The following is a 16,502-nucleotide window of genomic DNA, read 5'->3' on the forward strand; positions in this document are numbered from 1 at the left end:
GTTGCCCTCCTACGGCCCCCTCCACGTCTCCTGGTGTACTGGCCTGTCTCCTGGTAGCGCCTCCAGCCTCTGGACACTACGCTGACAGACACAGCAAACCTTCTTTCTACAGCTCGCATTGATGTGCCATCCTGGATGAGCTGCACTACCTGAGCAACTTCTGTGGGTTGTAGAGTCCATCTCAAACTACCACGAGTGTGAAAGCACAACCAACATTCAAAAGTGACCAAAACATCAGTCAGAAAGCATTGGTACTGAGATGTGGTCTGTGGTCCCCACCTGCAGAATCACTCCTTTATTGAGGGTGTCTTGATAATTGCCAATAATTTCCATCTATTGTCTATTCCATTTGCACAACAGCATGTGAAATTGATTGTCAATCAGTGTTGCTTCCTAAGTGGACAGTTTGATGTCACGGAAGTTTGATTTACTTGGAGTTATATTCTGTAGTTTAAGTGTTCCCTTTATTTTTTTGAGTAGTGTACATATATATATATATATATATATATATATATATATACTGTGGTTCTGGGTGTTGGGGGGAACGGCAGTGGCGGAGGAGCGGGGCACAGAAGGCAGCAGCCACCTGCTGCAGCCTACACCTGAATGGGATTCGGGCATATGATCTGACGTGGCCATAGACTATAATGGTCCAGAGTGAATGTGCCCTCTGTCGTGCATCAGGTGTGTACGCCTACTGGAGGCGCAGTCTACTAAGCCTATGGCCTCGTCAGCACACACTACCGAATCCAGTTTTGTGAGGGAGTTCGCACCAAAGCCCCGACTGGTCAATGTGAAACTCCGTAAGGAAGAATGATGAGATACATACCTGCATAGACAGAGTATGAAAGTGATGAATGGATGGATAGATGGGGGCATTTTTGTCAGGTTTACACAGTGGCTGTTGGGCTCGAAAGAAATCACTTTGTGCAAACGTTGTCCTTATAGTCATGATTCCTTTTTCAGACCCCACCGCTCCACAATTTTACCACGGCCACTGATTTTACCTCGGCTCCCAGGAGGCTTCAGCCGCGCTCAACAGATTCGTCAACTTTCACAGAAGTCCAGTAGGTTCTGCCCTATTTCTGGAAACCTCCATATGGCAAATATGGATGAGACAGACGGATGATTAGATGGATGTCTGAGAAGAGGGCGCCCTGATAATGAGCATATATTACAAAGCCAGTACAAAAACAACAGGGGTCCCGGACCCTGGCCGTGCAGACTGATAACTGGTGTGCTGCACTTACTGGGAGACATTAAGTCATAGGGGCCACACCAGGCAGGGACCCGATATTACAGGGTGGCAGGAGGGCGACTATTGCAAACAACATAATTAGAGCTATGGGCCCTTATGTGCAGAGTATTCAGGGGCCCCATTATGCAATGCAGGCGGGATACAGAGTCCCAGCAGAGCTTATATATCAGGTGTAAGGGCCACATAGTAATGGTATCAGGGGCCCCAGCAGCCGCCTGTACTCAGCTCCTATATATCAGGTGTAAGGGCCACATAGTAATGGTATCAGGGGCCCCAGCAGCCGCCTGTACTCAGCTCCTGTATATCAGGTGTAAAGGCCACATAGTAATGATATCAGGGGCCCCAGCATCTGCCTGTACTCAGCCCTTATATATCAGGTGTAAGGGCCACATAGTAATGGTATCAGGGGCCCCAGCAGCTGCCTGTACTCAGCTCCTATATATCAGGTGTAAGGGCCACATAGTAATGGTATCAGGGGCCCCAGCAGCCGCCTGTACTCAGCTCCTATATATCAGGTGTAAGGGCCACATAGTAATGGTATCAGGGGCCCCAGCAGCCGCCTGTACTCAGCTCCTATATATCAGGTGTAAGGGCCACATAGTAATGGTATCAGGGGCCCCAGCAGCCGCCTGTACTCAGCTCTTATATATCAGGTGTAAGGGCCACATATTAATGGTATCAGGGGCCCCAGCAGCCGCCTGTACTCAGCGCCTATATATCTGGTGTAAGGGCCACATAGTAATGGTATCAGGGGCCCCAGCAGCCGCCTGTACTCAGCTCCTTTATATCAGGTGTAAGGGCCACATAGTAATGGTATCAGGGGCCCCAGCAGCCGCCTGTACTCAGCTCCTATATATCTGGTGTAAGGGCCACATAGTACAGGTATCAGGGGCCCCAGCAGCTGCCTGTACTCAGCTCCTATATATCAGGTGTAAGGGCCACATAGTAATGGTATCAGGGGCCCCAGCAGCCGCCTGTATTCAGCTCCTATATATCAGATATAAGGGCCACATAGTAATGGTATCAGGGGCCCCAGCAGCCGCCTGTACTCAGCTCCTATATATCAGGTGTAAGGGCCACATAGTAATGGTATCAGGGGCCCCAGCAGCCGTCTGTACTCAGCTCCTATATATCAGGTGTAAGGGCCACATAGTAATGGTATCAGGGGCCCCAGCAACCACCTGTACTCAGCTCCTATATATCTGGTGTAAGGGCCACATAGTAATGGTATCAGGGGCCCCAGCAGCTGCCTGTACTCAGCTCCTATATATCAGGTGTAAGGGCCACATAGTAATGGTATCAGGGGCCACAGCAGCCGCCTGTACTCAGCTCCTATATATCAGATGTAAGGGCCACATAGTAATGGTATCAGGGGCCCCAGCAGCTTCCTGTACTCAGCTCCTATATATCAGGTGTAAGGGCCACATAGTAATGGTATCAGGGGCCCCAGCAGCTGCCTGTACTCAGCCCTTATATATCAGATGCAAGGGCCACATAGTAATGGTATCAGGGGCCCCGGCAGCCGCCTGTACTCAGCTCCTATATATCAGGTGTAAGGGCCACATAGTAATGGTATCAGGGGCCCCAGCAGCCGCCTGTACTCAGCCCTTATATATCAGGTGTAAGGGCCAAATAGTAATGGTATCAGGGGCCCCAGCAGCCACCTGTACTCAGCCCTTATATATCAGGTGTAAGGGCCACATAGTAATGGTATCAGGGGCCCCAGCAGCCGCCTGTACTCAGCTCCTATATATCAGGTGTAAGGGCCACATAGTAATGGTATCAGGGGCCCCGGCAGCCGCCTGTACTCAGCTCCTATATATCAGGTGTAAGGGCCACATAGTAATGGTATCAGGGGCCACAGCAGCTGCCTGTACTCAGCTCCTATATATCAGGTGTAAGGGCCACATAGTAATGGTATCAGGGGCCCCAGCAGCCGCCTGTACTCAGCCCTTATATATCAGGTGTAAGGGCCACATAGTAATGGTATTAGGGGCCCCAGCAGCCACCTGTACTCAGCTCCTATATATCAGGTGTAAGGGCCACATAGTAATGGTATCAGGGGCCCCAGCAGCAGCCTGTACTCAGCTCCTATATATCAGGTGTAAGGGCCACATAGTAATGGTATCAGGGGCCCCAGCAGCTGCCTGTACTCAGCTCCTATATATCAGGTGTAAGGGCCACATAGTAATGGTATCAGGGGCCCCAGCAGCCGCCTGTACTCAGCTCTTATATATCAGATGTAAGGGCCACATAGTAATGGTATCAGGGCCCCAGCAGCCGCCTGTACTCAGCTCCTATATATCAGGTGTAAGGGCCACATAGTATTGGTATCAGGGGCCCCAGCAGCAGCCTGTACTCAGCTCCTATATATCAGGGGTAACAGACCCCAAGACACAGCAGTGGGGGTCGCACCATGGAGAGCGGCATAGGGGCTCCTGATCAGCCCATAACAACCTGCACTGCGGCGATGCGACCAGCAGGGGGCAGCGCACACAGCACCAATCACCCACCTGTCTCTCTGCTCCTCTCTCACAACACTGCCTGCCAGTTCCGGCTTCCGAAGGCGGAGGAGGAGTCGCGTCTACCACTGATCTGAGCACGGGGGGGGAACTGCAGCGGCCGCTCTTACTCTGTCCCGTCACTGATCGCAGCCGCATCTTTATTTTACCTATCAGTTCATTAAATATCTGCACTTTTACAAACAATAACAATTTATTCTCCTCAGCTCCCCCTGAGGGCTACAAAGAGTTGGTATCTTCCAAAGCGCGACGATTGGAGCAGAGCAGCCGGCTCCCAGTCTTGTATTTTCACTGGGACCCAATCATATTTTATCCCGGTAACGCGTCATCTGGTGCGAAGATGAAAACGAGTAGGCTGAGCTGATGCGCCGCTGATCAGCCTCTAGATGGCGCTGTAGATCAGCACAGGACGGAATGCGCTGTTTACTCGCTAAAAATGTCGCTTCCTTTTGTGTGACATTGGATCTGTGCAGATGGCGACACATAATAGATCAGGGATCCTAATAGACTCCATGTAATTGGGAGAGATGAGATATATATATCCAGGGATGTGTCCTTCTGTCCTAAGCCTCTATAGTCTGCGCCGGGAGGACGAGGCTGGAGGAAGAGTGCGTCGCCGGAGATCACCATGTGCATAGGCGCTGACCACGTCTCCGGCGAGGCTTAAGGAGGAGTCTGTGCCGGAGCCAGCGCATAGCGCGATATCCAGCACCATTTTGTTGAAGACAAATTCGCAGTGTCTTCAACAAAATGGCGCCAAATAGCGCAGTATGTGCACACACTGACTCCAGCGCCATTTTATTTACATATTTAACACAGACGATGTGCTGCGGGGGAAGGGTGAGTAGGAGTGTTTGTGGATGGATGAGCAGGACAGGCAGGATCGGGGGGGGGGGTAACATATACCAGGATCGGGGGTGACATATACCAGGATGGGGGGCGGCATATACCAGGATGAGGGGAAGCATATACCAGGATTGGGGGGTGACATATACCAGGATGGAGGGGAGCATATACCAGAATGAGGGGGAGCATATACCAGGATGACGGGGAGCATATACCAGGATTGGGGGGTGACATATACCAGGATGGAGGGGAGCATATACCAGGATGGGGGAGAGCATATACCAGGATGACGGGGAGCATATACCAGGATTGGGGGGTGACATATACCAGGATGGGGGGGAGCATATGCCAGGTTCGGCGGTGACATATACCAGGATGGAGGGGAGCATATACCAGGATGGGTGAGAGCATATACCAGGATGAGGGGGAGCATATACCAGGATGGGGGGGAGCATATACCAGGATGCTGGGGTAGAGCAGGAGCGAGGTGCGGCGACGCAACCACAGCGGCTGTAAGTATGGAACCTTTTCATATTATATATTGGATTGGTTGTCACTTTGACTATATTGTCTTTCATGACACTTATTTCTATTAATGTACTGAGTGTCATACTTGCATCCACTTTGGGAAAATGCTTCTATATTAGAACCTGCATTAAACAGAAGTCTCTCACTGTGCGACCTTTCAATTGGATAGACACTTGAGCTACCTCTTTATGACCTGTTTTTGCAGTGCCATATTTTGCCTTCAGGCAATTGATTTACATAGGGCAGTACATTTAACCTGTTCCTCGTCTCCATGCTCCTCCATTGTTTTTAATTTTATGCCTCTGAGTGTTTTCCATTTTTTCTATTCTTGATTTTTTTCAATAAAGATTTTTTATTTTCATGTTTTCATGAAGTTCTTTTGTGCTTCCTTGTTCTCCATGATGGGGGGGAGCATATACAAGGATGGAGGAAGCATATACCAGGATGAAGGGGAGCATATACCAGAATGGGGGGGGCATATACCAGGATGGGGGGAGCATATACCAGAATGGGGGGAGCATAAACCAGAATGAGGGGGAGCATATACCAGGATGGGGGAGCATATACCTAATGAGGGGGAGCATATATCAGTATGGGGGTAGCATATACCAGGATCGGGGGTGACATATACCAGGATGGGGGGAGCACATACCACGATCGGGGGGTGACATATACCAGGATGGGGGGAGCATATACCAGGATTGGGGGTTGACATATACTAGGATGGGGTGGAGCATATACCAGGATGAGGGGAAGTATATACCAGGATGGGGGGGACGATATACCAGGATCGGGGGTGACATATACCAGGATGGGAGGGAGCATATACAAGGATCAGGGGGTGACATACCAGGATGGGGGGAGCATATACCAGGATCGGGGAGTGACATATACCAGGATAGGGGGGAGCATATACCAGGATGGGGGGAGAATATACCAGGATGGGGGGAGCACATACCTGGATGTGGGCATATACCAGGATGGGGGGCATATACCAGGATGGGGGGAGCATATACCAGGCTAGGGGGAGCATATAGCAGGATGAGGGGGAGCATATACCAGGATGGAGGGGCATGTACCAGGATGGGGGGAGCATATACCAGGATGGGGGAGCATATACCAGGATGAGGGGAGCATATACCAGGATGGGGGATATACCAGGATGGGGGGCATATACCAGGATGGGGGGCATATACCAGGATGGGGGGAGCATATACCAGGATGGGGGAGCATATACCAGGATGGGGGGAGCATATACCAGGATGGGGAGGAGCATATACCAGGATGGGGGGATATACCAGGATAGGGGGAGCATATACCAGGATAGGGGGAGCATATACCAGGATGGGGGAGCATATACCAGGATGGGGGGAGCATATACCAGGATGGAGGCAGTATATAACAGGATGGGGGGCATATACCAGGATGGAGGGAGCATATACAAGAATTGGGGGAGCATATACCAGGGTAGGGAAGCAAATACCAGGATGGGGGGCATATACCAGGGTGGAGGGGCATATACGAGGATTGAGGCAGCATATACCAGGATGGGTGGAACATATACCAGGATGGGGGGGCATATACCAGGATGGAGGGAGCATATACGAGGATTGGAGGAGCATATACCAGGATTGGGGGAGCATATACCAGGATAGGGGGAGCATATACCAGGATGGAGGGAGCATATACCAGGATGGGGGGAGCATATACCAGGATGGGGAAGTATATACCATGATGGGGGAGCATATACCAGGATGGAGGGAGCATATAACAGAATAGGGGGTATATACCAGGATGGGGGGAGCACATACCAGGATGAGGGGCATATATCAGGATGGGGGGCATATACCAGGATGGGGAGAGCATATACCAGGATGGGGGGAGCATATACCAGGATGAGGGGGAGCATATACCAGGATGGTGGGCATATACCAGGATGGGGGGAGCATATACCAGGATGGGGGAGCATATACCAGGATGGGGGAGCATATACCGGGGGAGCATATACCAGAATGGGGGGATGTACCAGGATGGGGGGCATATACCAGGATGGGGGGGAGCATATACCAGGATGGGGGAGCATATATCAGGATGGGGGGAGCATATGCCAGGATAGCGGGAGCATATACCAGGATGAGGGGAGCATATACCAGGATGGGGAGGAGCATATACCAGGATGGGGGGAGCATATACCAGGATGGGGGAGCATATACCAGGATGGGGGCACATACCAGGATGGAAGGAGCATATAACAGGATGGGGGGGCATATACCAGGATAGGGAAGCATATACCAGGATGGGGGGGCATATACCAGGATGGAGGGAGCATATACAAGAATTGGGTGAGCATATACCAGGGTAGAGAAGCATATACCAGGATGGGGGGACATATACCAGGGTGGGGGGGCATATACGAGGATTGAGGCAGCATATACCAGGATGGGTTGAGCATATACCAGGATGTGGGGGCATATAACAGGATGGAGGGAGCATATACGAGGATTGGGGGAGCATATACCATGATTGGGGGAGCATATACCAGGATAGGGGAAGCATATATGAGGATGGAGGGAGCATATACCAGGATGGAGGGAGCATATACCAGGATGGGGGGAGCATATACCAGAATGGGGAAGTATATACCAGGATGGGGGAGCATATACCAGGATGGAGGGAGCATACAACAGGATGGGGGGAGCATATACCAGGATGGGGGGAGCATATACCAGGATGGGGGGTATATACCAGGATGGGGGAGCATATACCAGGATGGGGAGAGCATATACCAAGATGGGGGAGCATATACCAGGATGGAGGGAGCATATACCAGGATGGAGGGAGCATATACCAGTATGGGGGGAGCTTATACCAGTATGGGGGGTGCATATACGAGGATTGGGGGAACATATACAAGGATGGGGGGGAGCATATACCAAGAAGGGGACCAGGATTGGGGGATCATATACCAGGATGGGGGGAGCATATACCAGGATGGGGGAACATATACCAGTATGGGGGGAGCATATACCAGGATGGGGAGGAGCATATACCAGGATGGGGGGATATACCAGGATAGGGGGAGCATATACCAGGATGGGGGGAGCATATACCAGGATGGGGGAGCATATACCAGGATGGGGGGAGAATATACCAGGATGGAGGGAGCATATAACAAGATGGGGGGCATATACCAGGATGGAGGGAGCATATACAAGAATTGGGGTAGCATATACCAGGGTAGGGAAGCATATACCAGGATGGGGGGCATATACCAGGGTGGGGAGGCATATACGAGGATTGAGGCAGCATATACCAGGATGGGTGGAGTGTATACCAGAATGGGGGGGCATATACCAGAGTGGAGGGAGCATATACCAGGATAGGGGAGCATATACGAGGATGGAGGGAGCATATACCAGGATGGAGGGAGCATAAACCAGGATGGGGGGAGCATATAAAAGGATGGGGGGGGCATATACCAGGATGGGGAAGTATATACCAGGATGGGGGAGCATATACCAGGATGGTGGGAGCATATAACAGGATAGGGGGAGCATATACCAGGATGGGGGGAGCATATACCAGGATGGGGGGTATATACCAGGATGGGGGGAGCACATACCAGGATGGGGGACATATACCAGGATGGGGGGCATATACCAGGATGGGGGGAGCATATACCAGGATGGGGGGAGCATATACCAGGATGAGGGGGAGCATATACCAGGATGGGGGGCATATACCAGGATGGGGGGAGCATATACCAGGATGGGGGAGCATATACCAGGATGGGGGAGCATATAATGGGGGAGCATATACCAGAATGTGGGGATATACCATGATGGGGGCATATACCAGGATGCGGGGCATATACCAGTATAGGGTAAGCATATACGAGGATGGAGGGAGCATATATCAGGATGGAGGGAGCATATACCAGGATGGGGGGAGCATATACCAGGATGGGGGGAGCATATACCAGGATGGGGAAGTATATACCAGGATGGGGGAGCATATACCAGGATGGAGGGAGCATATAACAGGATAGGGGGGAGCATATACCAGAATGGGGGGGCATATACCAGGATGGAGGGAGCATATACTAGCATTGGGTGAGCATATACCAGGATTGGGGGAGCATATACCAGGATAGGGGAAGCATATACGAGGATGGAGGGAGCATATACCAGGATGGAGGGAGCATATACAGGATGGAGGGAGCATATACCAGGATGGGGGGAGCATATACCAGGATGGGGAAGTATATACCAGGATGGAGAGAGCATATAACAGGATAGGGGGAGCATATACCAGAATGGGGGGAGCACATACCAGGATGGGGGGCATATACCAGGATGGAGGGAGCATATACCAGGATGGGGAGGAGCATATACCAGGATGGGGGGAGCATATACCAGGATGGGGGAGCATATACCAGGATGGGGACACATACCAGGATGGAGGGAGCATATAACAGGATGGGGGGGCATATACCAGGATAGGGAAGCATATACCAGGATGGGGGGGCATATACCAGGATGGAGGGAGCATATACAAGAATTGGGTGAGCATATACCAGGGTAGGGAAGCATATACAAGGATGGGGGACATATACCAGGGTGGGGGGGCATATACGAGGATTGAGGCAGCATATACCAGGATGGGTGGAGCATATACCAGGATGGGGGGGCATATAAAAGGATGGAGGGAGCATATACGAGGATTGGGGGAGCATATACCAGGATTGGGCGAGCATATACCAGGATAGGGGAAGCATATATGAGGATGGAGGGAGCATATACCAGGATGGAGGGAGCATATACCAGGATGGGGGGAGCATATACCAGAATGGGGAAGTATATACCAGGATGGGGGAGCATATACCAGGATGGAGGGAGCATATAACAGGATGGGGGGAGCATATACCAGGATGGGGGGAGCATATACCAGGATGGGGGGGTATATACCAGGATGGGGGGAGCATATACCAGAATGGGGAAGTATATACCAGAATGGGGGAGCATATACCAGGATGGAGGGAGCATATAACAGGATGGGGGGAGCATATACTAGGATGGGGGGAGCATATACCAGGATGGGGGGTATATACCAGGATGGGGGAGCATATACCAGGATGGGGAGAGCATATACCAAGATGGGGGAGCATATACCAGGATGGAGGGAGCATATACCAGGATGGAGGGAGCATATACCAGGATGGGGGGAGCATATACCAGGATGGGGGGAGCATATACCAGGATGGGGAAGTATATACCAGGATGGGGAAGCATATACCAGGATGGAGGGAGCATATAACAGGATAGGGGGGAGCATATACCAGAATGGGGGGGCATATACCAGGATGGAGGGAACATATACTAGCATTGGGTGAGCATATACCAGGATTGGGGAAGCATAAACCAGGATAGGGGAAGCATATACGAGGATGGAGGGAGCATATACCAGGATGGAGGGAGCATATACCAGGATGGGGGGAGCATATACCAGGATGGGGAAGTATATACCAGGATGGGGGAGCATATACCAGGATGGAGAGAGCATATAACAGGATAGGGGGAGCATATACCAGGATGGGGGGAGCACATACCAGGATGGGGGGCATATACCAGAATGGGGGGCATATACCAGGATGGGGGGAGCATATACCAGGATGGGGAGGAGCATATACCAGGATGGGGGGAGCATATACCAGGATGGGGGAGCATATACCAGGATGGGGACACATACCAGGATGGAGGGAGCATATAACAGGATGGGGGGCATATACCAGGATAGGGAAGCATATACCAGGTTGGGGGGGCATATACCAGGATGGAGGGAGCATATACAAGAATTGGGTGAGCATATACCAGGGTAGGGAAGCATATACCAGGATGGGGGGACATATACCAGGGTGGGGGGCATATACGAGGATTGAGGCAGCATATACCAGGATGGGTGGAGCATATACCAGGATGGGGGGGCATATAACAGGATGGAGGGAGCATATACGAGGATTGGGGGAGCATATACCAGGATTGGGGGAGCATATACCAGGATAGGGGTAGCATATATGAGGATGGAGGGAGCATATACCAGGATGGAGGGAGCATATACCAGGATGGGGGGAGCATATACCAGAATGGGGAAGTATATACCAGGATGGGGGAGCATATACCAGGATGGAGGGAGCATATAACAGGATGGGGGGAGCATATACCAGGATGGGGGGAGCATATACCAGGATGGGGGGGTATATACCAGGATGGGGGGAGCATATACCAGAATGGGGAAGTATATACCAGGATGGGGGAGCATATACCAGGATGGAGGGAGCATATAACAGGATGGGGGGAGCATATACCAGGATGGGGGGGTATATACCAGGATGGGGGAGCATATACCAGGATGGGGAGAGCATATACCAAGATGGGGGAGCATATACCAGGATGGAGGGAGCATATACCAGGATGGAGGGAGCATATACCAGTATGGGGGGAGCTTATACCAGTATGGGGGGAGCATATACGAGGATTGGGGGAACATATACAAGGATGGGGGGGAGCATATACCAAGAAGGGGACCAGGATTGGGGGATCATATACCAGGATGGGGGGGAGCATATACCAGGATGGGGGAACATATACCAGTATGGGGGGAGCATATACCAGGATGGGGAGGAGCATATACCAGGATGGGGGGATATACCAGGATAGGGGGAGCATATACCAGGATGGGGGGAGCATATACCAGGATGGGGGAGCATATACCAGGATGGGGGGAGAATATACCAGGATGGAGGGAGCATATAACAAGATGGGGGGCATATACCAGGATGGAGGGAGCATATACAAGAATTGGGGGAGCATATACCAGGGTAGGGAAGCATATACCAGGATGGGGGGCATATACCAGGGTGGGGAGGCATATACGAGGATTGAGGCAGCATATACCAGGATGGGTGGAGTGTATACCAGAATGGGGGGGCATATACCAGAATGGAGGGAGCATATACCAGGATAGGGGAGCATATACGAGGATGGAGGGAGCATATACCAGGATGGAGGGAGCATATACCAGGATGGGGGGAGCATATAAAAGGATGGGGGGAGCATATACCAGGATGGGGAAGTATATACCAGGATGGGGGAGCATATACCAGGATGGTGGGAGCATATAACAGGATAGGGGGAGCATATACCAGGATGGGGGGAGCATATACCAGGATGGGGGGTATATACCAGGATGGGGGGAGCACATACCAGGATGGGGGACATATACCAGGATGGGGGGCATATACCAGGATGGGGGGAGCATATACCAGGATGGGGGGAGCATATACCAGGATGAGGGGGAGCATATACCAGGATGGGGGGCATATACCAGGATGGGTGGAGCATATACCAGGATGGGGGAGCATATACCAGGATGGGGGAGCATATAACGGGGGAGCATATACCAGAATGTGGGGATATACCAGGATGGGGGGCATATACCAGGATGGGGGGCATATACCAGTATAGGGTAAGCATATACGAGGATGGAGGTAGCATATATCAGGATGGAGGGAGCATATACCAGGATGGGGGGAGCATATACCAGGATGGGGGGAGCATATACCAGGATGGGGAAGTATATACCAGGATGGGGGAGCATATACCAGGATGGAGGGAGCATATAACAGGATAGGGGGAGCATATACCAGAATGGGGGGGCATATACCAGGATGGAGGGAGCATATACTAGCATTGGGTGAGCATATACCAGGATTGGGGGAGCATATACCAGGATAGGGGAAGCATATACGAAGATGGAGGGAGCATATACCAGGATGGAGGGAGCATATACCAGGATGGAGGGAGCATATACCAGGATGGGGGGAGCATATTCCAGGATGGGGAAGTATATACCAGGATGGAGAGAGCATATAACAGGATAGGGGGAGCATATACCAGGATGGGGGGAGCACATACCAGGATGGGGGGCATATACCAGGATGGAGGGAGCATATACCAGGATGGGGAGGAGCATATACCAGGATGGGGGGAGCATATACCAGGATGGGGGAGCATATACCAGGATGGGGACACATACCAGGATGGAGGGAGCATATAACAGGATGGGGGGGCATATACCAGGATAGGGAAGCATATACCAGGATGGGGGGGCATATAACAGGATGGAGGGAGCATATACAAGAATTGGGTGAGCATATACCAGGGTAGGGAAGCATATACCAGGATGGGGGACATATACCAGGGTGGGGGGGCATATACGAGGATTGAGGCAGCATATATCAGGATGGGTGGAGCATATACCAGGATGGGGGGGCATATAAAAGGATGGAGGGAGCATATACGAGGATTCGGGGAGCATATACCAGGATTGGGGGAGCATATACCAGGATAGGGGAAGCATATATGAGGATGGAGGGAGCATATACCAGGATGGGGGGAGCATATACCAGAATGGGGAAGGATATACCAGGATGGGGGAGCATATACCAGGATGGAGGGAGCATATAACAGGATGGGGGGAGCATATACCAGGATGGGGGGAGCATATACCAGGATGGGGGGGTATATACCAGGATGGGGGGAGCATATACCAGAATGGGGAAGTATATACCAGGATGGGGGAGCATATACCAGGATGGGGGGGTATATACCAGGATGGGGGAGCATATACCAGGATGGGGAGAGCATATACCAAGATGGGGGAGCATATACCAGGATGGAGGGAGCATATACCAGGATGGAGGGAGCATATACCAGGATAGGGGGAGCATATACCAGGATGGGGAAGTATATACCAGGATGGGGGAGCATATACCAGGATGGAGGGAGCATATAACAGGATAGGGGGGAGCATATACCAGAATGGGGGGGCATATACCAGGATGGAGGGAGCATATACTAGCATTGGGTGAGCATATACCAGGATTGGGGGAGCATATACCAGGATAGGGGAAGCATATACGAGGATGGAGGGAGCATATACCAGGATGGAGGGAGCATATACCAGGATGGAGGGAGCATATACCAGGATGGGGGGAGCATATACCAGGATGGGGAAGTATATACCAGGATGGGGGAGCATATACCAGGATGGAGAGAGCATATAACAGGATAGGGGGAGCATATACCAGGATGGGGGGAGCACATACCAGGATGGGGGGCATATACCAGAATGGGGGGCATATACCAGGATGGGGGGAGCATATACCAGGATGGAGGGAGCATATAACAGGATGGGGGGAGCATATACCAGGATGGGGGGAGCATATACCAGGATGGGGGGGTATATACTAGGATGGGGGAGCATATACCAGGATGGGGAGAGCATATACCAGGATGGGGGAGCATATACCAGGATGGAGGGAGCATATACCAGGATGGAGGGAGCATATACCAGTATGGGTGGAGCTTATACCAGTATGGGGGGAGCATATACAAGGATTGGGGGAACATATACAAGGATGGGGTGGAGCATATACCAAGAAGTGGACCAGGATTGGGGGATCATATACCAGGAAGGTTTATTTTCTCCCTGCTGCATTCGACTACGTGCAGGCGTCGGGCAACATAATAACGCTATTAACCTGCAGATTAATCACATATGTGCAGGTTAACGGTGTTACTTCTGGTGACAGGTTCCCTTTAATTTTGTAGTACAATACTTCAATAGAATGACCCGGACTCAGTGTATGCCTATACCATGCTATCCGGCACCATTTTTTTAAGACACTGTCTGCAAATTCGCATATACAGTGTCTTCAATAAAATAGCGCCGGATAAGCGCAAACGCTGACTCCAGCGCCATTTTATTGAAGTAATGTACTACAACGTCAACATAGCAGTGCGCATGCACCACCCATCACCATTATCCCTTTGGCTGGCACGTGTGCACTGCTGTGTTGACATTGTAGTACATTACTTCAGTAAAATGGCGCTTATCCGGCGCTATTTTATTGAAGACAATGTATATGCGAATTTGCAGACAGTGTCTTAAAAAAAAATGGCGCCAGAAATATACCAATAAAAATGCTCACCACCCGGGCGTAGAAGGGGTTCAATAGCTAGTATAATATATAACCAGTGGCGTAACGAGGCTGATGGGTCCCGGAGCAAGATTTGGACCCCCCCATTCTGATTATATACAGGGTGGGCCATTTACATGGATACACCTAAATTAAATGGGAATGGTTGGTAATATCAACTTCCTGTTTGTGGCACATTAGTATATGTGAGGGGAAAACTTTTCCAGATGGGTGGTGACCATGGCGGCTATTTTGAAGTCGGCCATTTTGGATCCAACTTTATTTTTTTCAAAGGAAAGAGGGTCATGTGACACATCAAACTTATTGAGAATTTGATAAGAAAAACAATGGTGTGCTTGGTTTTAATGTAACTTTATGACCACTTATAAAATGTGTTCAAATTGCTGCCCATTGTGTTGGATTGTCAATGCAACCCTCTTCTCCCACTCTTGACACTCTGATAGCAACACCACAACACCATAGTCCTCCATATAGTATAATGCACTCCCCATAGTCCTCCATTTAATATAATGCACAACATAGTCCTCCATACAGTATAATGCACTCCCCATAGTCCTCCATATAGTATAATGCACCACACAGTCCTCCATATAGTATAAAGCTTTCCCCATAGTCCTCCATATAGTATAATGCGTTCCATAGTCCTCCACATAGTATAATACACTCCCCATAGTCCTCTCTATACTATAATGCAAACCATAGTCCTCCATATAATATAATGCATCCCATAGTCCTCCATATGGTATAATGCATCCCATAGTCCTCCATATAGTATAATGGACTCCCCACAATCCTCTATATAGTATAATACACTCCCCATAGTCCTCCATATAGTATAATGCACTCCACATAGTCCTCCATATAATATAATGCATCCCATAGTCCTCCATATAGTATAATGCACTCCCCATAGTCCTCCATATACACTGCTCAAAAAATAAAGGGAACACTTAAACAACAGAATATAACTCCACGTAAATCAAACTTCTGTGAAATCAAACTGTCCACTTAGGAAGCAACACTGATTGACAATTAATTTCATATTTTGTTGTGCAAATGGAATAGACAATAGATGGAAATTATTGGCAATTATCAAGACACCCTCAATAAAGGAGTGGTTCTGCAGGTGGGGACCACAGACCACATCTCAGTACCAATGCTTTCTGGCTGATGTTTTGGTCACTTTTGAATGTTGGTTGTGCTTTCACATTCGTGGTAGCAAGAGACGGACTCTACAACCCACAGAAGTTGCTCAGGTAGTGCAGCTCATCCAGGATGGCACATCAAT

The sequence above is a fragment of the Phyllobates terribilis genome, unplaced genomic scaffold, assembly GCF_046119375.1.
Source record: "Phyllobates terribilis strain yellow unplaced genomic scaffold, ASM4611937v1 Scaffold_19__1_contigs__length_20705806, whole genome shotgun sequence".
Taxonomy (NCBI): Eukaryota; Metazoa; Chordata; class Amphibia; order Anura; family Dendrobatidae; genus Phyllobates; species Phyllobates terribilis.